The sequence below is a fragment of the Mustela nigripes genome, chromosome 4 (genome assembly GCF_022355385.1).
Source record: "Mustela nigripes isolate SB6536 chromosome 4, MUSNIG.SB6536, whole genome shotgun sequence".
Classification (NCBI taxonomy): domain Eukaryota; kingdom Metazoa; phylum Chordata; class Mammalia; order Carnivora; family Mustelidae; genus Mustela; species Mustela nigripes.
In genome coordinates this window covers 165,784,465-165,789,874 of record NC_081560.1, presented here as the reverse complement: position 1 = coordinate 165,789,874, position 5,410 = coordinate 165,784,465, and positions in this window count along the sequence as shown.

The following is a 5,410-nucleotide window of genomic DNA, read 5'->3' as shown; positions in this document are numbered from 1 at the left end:
GGGTGTCTCAGTTGGTTAGGGGACTGCCCTTGGCTCGGGTTATAACTCTGGGATCCTGGGATTGAGTCCTGCATCAGACTCCCAGCTCCATGGAGAGTCTGCTCTCCCTCTGACCTCCCCTCTCATGCTCCCTCTCACTCTGTCTTTCTCTCTCAAATAATAAATGAACAATGAAAAAAAAATCAAATGATCATCTCAACGCATGCACAAAAAGCATTTGAAAAAAATTCAACATCCATTTATGATAAAAATTCTCCATAAAGTGGGTAGAGTGGGAATATACCTCAAAATAACAAAGGCCAAGGGGTGCTGGGTGGCTCATTCAGTTGAGTGTCTGACTCTTGATTTTAGCTCAGGTCATGATCTTGGGGTTGTGAGACTGAGCCCCACAACTACTTGGGAGTCTCTTTCTCTTCTCCCTTTGCCCTTTCCCCCAACTCTGGTTCATGCTCTCTCTCTCTAAAATAAATAAATAAGAAAAATCTTTTTTTTTTTTTTTAATTTATTTCAGAGAGAGCGTGCACACAAACAGGGGGAACAATAGGCAGAGGGAGAGGGAGAAGCAGGTTCCCCCCTGAGCAGAGAACCCAACATGGGGTTCCATCCCAGGCCCCTGGGATCATGACCTGAGCTGAAGACAGATGCTTAACTGACTGAGTCACCCAGGTGCCTCAAATAAGTAAAATATTTAAAAAAATAAGTCATATATGACAAATCAACATCATACTCAACAGTGAAAAGCCGAAAGCTTCTTCTCTAGGATCAGGAACAAGACAAGAATGTCCACTCCTGCCACTTTTACTCAACATAGTACTGGAAGTCCTAGCCACAGCAATTAGAAAAGAAGAAGAAATAAAAGGCAATAATATTTATTTTATTTTAGTTATTCATTTGACAGAGACACAGAGAGAGAGAGGGAAAACAAGCAGGGGAGCGGGTAAGGGAGAAGCAGGCTTCCTGCCGAGCAGGGAGCCCAACCTGGGGCTCGATCTCAGGACCCTGGGATTATGACCCAAGCTGAAGGCAGACACTTAATGACTGAGCTACCCAGGTGCCCGAAAAGGCAATAATTGTTAAAAAAGAAAAAAAATAGTAAAACTGTCACTATTTGCAGACGACCTGATGCTATATACAGAAAATCCTGAAGACTCCAAGAAACTATTGGAACTATTAAATTCAGTAAAGTTGCAGGATACAAAATTAATACAGAAATCTGTTACACCAAAAAAACAACAATCCAATTAAATGGGCAGAGGACTTGAACATTTTTTCAAAAAAAGACAGACAGGGACGCCTGGATGGCTCAGTTGGTTAAGCAGCTGCCTTCGGCTCAGGTCATGATCCCAGAGTCCTGGGATCGAGTCCCACATCGGGCTCCTTGCTTGGCAGGGAGCCTGCTTCTCCCTCTGTCTCTGCCTGCCATTCTGTCTGCCTGTGCTCGCTCTCGCTCCCTCTCTCTCTTTGACAAAAAAAAAAAAACTTAAAAAAAAAAAAAAAAAAAAAACAGCCAGCCAGCCAATAAACACATGAAAAGATGCTCAACATCACTAATCATCAGAGAAATACAAGTCAAAAACACAAGGAGGTATCACCCCACATCTGTCCAAATGGCCAGTATCAAGAATAACAAGAGTTAGTAAGGATGTGGAAAAAAGGGAACCCTCATGTACTATTGATGGGAATGTAATTGATGTAGCCACTGTGGAAAACAGTATGGCAGTTCCTCAAAATATTAAAAATAGAAATTTCAGGGGCACCTGGGTGGCTCAGTCATTAAACGTCTGCCTTTGGCTCAGGTCATGATCCCAGGGTCCTGGGATCAAGCCCTGCCCTGGCCTCCCTGATCAGCGGGAGGCCTGCTTCTCCCTCTCCCACTTCCCCACTTAGGTTTCCTCTTACTGTCGTCAAATAAAATGTAAAATCTTAAAAAAAGGGGGGGGGGGCGCCTGGGTGGCTCAGTGGGTTAAAGCCTCTGCCTTCGGCTCAGGTCATGATCTCAGGGTCCTGGGATTGAGCCCTGCATTTGGCTCTCTGCTCAGCAGGGAGCCTGCTTCCCCCTGTCTCTCTGCCTGCCTCTCTGCCTGCTTGTGATCTCTCTCTGCCAAATAAATAAAATCTTAAAAAAAAAAAAAATCGTTTGATCCATCAATTCTTCTGTTTATCCAAAGAAAACAAAAACACTAATTCAAAAGAATACACGCACCCCTATGCTCTTCATTATTTACAATAGCCAAGATATGGAAACAATCTAAGTATCCATTAATTAATTAATTAATGGATAAAGATGTAGTGTGTGTTTACATACTGTGTGTGTATATATACTCAGCCATAAAAAACATCTTGCTATTTACAACAACATGGGTGGATCAAAAAGATATTATGCTAAGTGAAGTCACACAGAGAAAGACAAATACTGTATGATTTTACTTATATGTAAAATCTAGGGTGCCTGGGTGGCTCAGTTGTTAAGTGTCTGCCTTCAGCTCAGGCCATGGTCCCAGAGTCCTGGGATTGAGCCCCACATTGGGCTCCCTCCTTAGCAGGAAGCCTGCTTCTCTCTCTCCCAACTCTCCCTGCCACTGTCTCTCTCTCCATCAAATAAATAAGTAAAATCTTTAAAAATCAAATCAAATCAAATTGAATCGAATCTAAAAAACAAACAACAAAACAGAAAGATTCAAAATACAGAGAACAGGGGCACCTGGGTGGCTCAGTTAGTTAAGCCTCTGTCTGACTCTTGGTTTCAGCTCAGATTGTGATTTCAGAGTCATGAGATCAAGCCCTGAGTCAGGGTCCAAGCTCAGTGGAGTCTGCTTAAGATTCTCTCTCCCGCTCCCTCTGCCCTCCCGTGCTCATATGAGCACATGTGCTTTCTCTCTGTTTTAAAATAAGTGAATAGGGATGCCTGGGTGGCTCAGTTGGTTAAAATAAGTGAATAAATCTAAAAAAACAAAGAGTAGAGGGGACACCTGGGTGGTTCAGTCCATTAAGTATCCACTTTTGGCTCGGATCATGATGCCAGAGGCCCAGGATTGAGCCCCGTTTTGGGTTCCCTGCTCAGCGGGAAGTCTGCTTCTCCCTCTGCCCTTCACCCTACTCGTGCTAATTAATAAAAAAAAAATCTTAAAAAAAAAAAAGATACAGAGAACGAACAGTGGTGGTTGCCAGAATAGAGGGGGGGGGGCATGGGCAAAATAGGAAGGGGACTAATGGGTACAAGCTTCCAGTTATAAAATCAACCACAGGGATGTAAAGTACAACATAGGGAATATAGCCAAAAATATAACTGCATGATGAGAAATAACTAGACTTGTGATCACTCATAATGTATATAAATGTATATATATGTATACATATATAAGGGCACCTGGGTGGCTCAGTTGGTTAAGCATCCAACTCTTGATTTTGGCTCAGGTTGTGATCTCATGGGTTGTGGGACTGAGCCCTGCATCAGGCTGCATGCTCAGTAGGGAGTCTGCTTCTCTCCTTCTCCCCATCAGTGCTAAAAAAAAAAATCTTTAAAAAATTATAATGTGTATCAATGTTAATTATGTTGCACACCTGAAACTAATAATGTATGTCAACCATACTTCAATTTAAAAAAAATAACTAAGGGAAGCCTGAGTGGCTCAGGTCATGATCCCAGGTCCTGGGATGGAGCCCTGCATCAGGCTCCCTGCTCCACGGGAGGCCTTCTTCTCCCTCTCCAATTTCCCCTGTTTATGTTCCCAATCTCTCTGTGTGTCAAATAAATAAATAAAATCTTAAATAAAAAAGTAGTTAAGATAGTAAATTTAATGTTGTTTACCACAATTTTTTAAAAAAGAGACATGGGGTGCCTGGCTGGCTCAGTCCATAGAGCATGACTCTTGATTCCCCAGGCAATGAGTCTGAGCCCCATGTTGGAGCAAATATATTAAAAAAAAAAAAAAAAACAAAACTTTTTAAAAAGACTTTGAGAGATTGAGTGAGAGAGGGAGGGACAGAGGAAGAGGGAGAAGCCAACTCCCCGCTGAGCAGGGTGCCATACATAGGGCTTGATCCTAGGACTCCAGGATCATGACCCAGGCTGAAGGCAGATGCTTAACCAACTAAGCCACCCAGGCATCCACCAAAAATAAATATTTTTTAAGGTTTTATTTATTTATTTGACAGACAGAGATCACAAGTAGGCAGAGAGGCAAGCAGAGAGAGAGGAGGAGAAGCAGGCTCCCCACTGAGCAGAGAGCCCGATGCGGGGCTGGATCCCAGGACCCTGGGATCATGACCTGAGCAGAAGGCAGAGGCTTACCCACTGAGCCACCCAGGCACCCCCAAAAATATTTTTTAAAGAGAGAGAGACTGGGATGCCTGGGTGGCTCAGCAGGTTAAGCCTCTGCCTTCAGCTCAGGCTCAGGTCATGATTTCAGGGTCTTGGGATCCAGCCCTGCATCGGCTCTCTGCTCAGCACAGAGCCTGCTTCCCTTCCTCTCTGCCTACTTGCGATCTGTCAAGTAAGTGAATAAAATCTTAAAAAAAAAAAAAAAAGACTCAGCACTTTCATTTATCCAAATGTTGGGGAAGAAGGCAAAATACTTTCCATAAACTGTTACTGGAACTACAAATTAGTACAATGGCTTTGGAGGGCAATAATAATTAAAATGTTAAACATACATTTCCTTTTTTTTTTTAAAGATTTATTTATTTGAGAGAGAGATAGAACATGAGCGAGGAGAAGGTCAGAGAGAGAAGCAGACTCCCCATGGAGCTGGGAGCCCTATGCGGGACTTGATCCCAGGATCCTGGGATCATGACCTGAGCTGAAGGCAGAGGCTTAACCCACTGAGCCACCCAGGCGTCCAGGAAAGCCAGATGTTTAAACAGGAATGGAATTAAGGATCATTATTGACTCAGGCACAAGGAACAGCTTATCTTTCCTCACAGTTCTTAATTCCACCTGTGGTGGTGGGAGGCATTCCCCCGGCCTTTGCTTTAAGCTCCTCCTTGAGTTTCTTCTATTCTTTCTGTTTCTGCTTGAATGTCTTACCTTCCTCGTCCCATCTCCTTGGCCTGCTTCATGGGCTGCTTCAGGGGTTTCTTGCCACTCTTGTGGCCAGACATGACACCTGCTGTCCTGTGAGGATATTTTTCTAGGAAACACTGTAAGTGATTGTTGGGTCAAAGGAAATGTAGGGACGCCTGGGTGGCTCAGTTGGTTGGACGACTGCCTTCAGCTCAGGTCATGATCCCAGGGTCCTGGGATCGAACACTATCCAGCTCTCTGCTCAGCAGGGAGCCTGCTTCCTCCTCGCTCTCTGCCTGCCTCTCTACCTACTTGTGATCTCTGTCAAATAAATAAAATCTTAAAAAAAAAAATCCAGAGATACTCGGTTCCATGTACAAGAACATTCACTATGCAGCGCACTGGGCT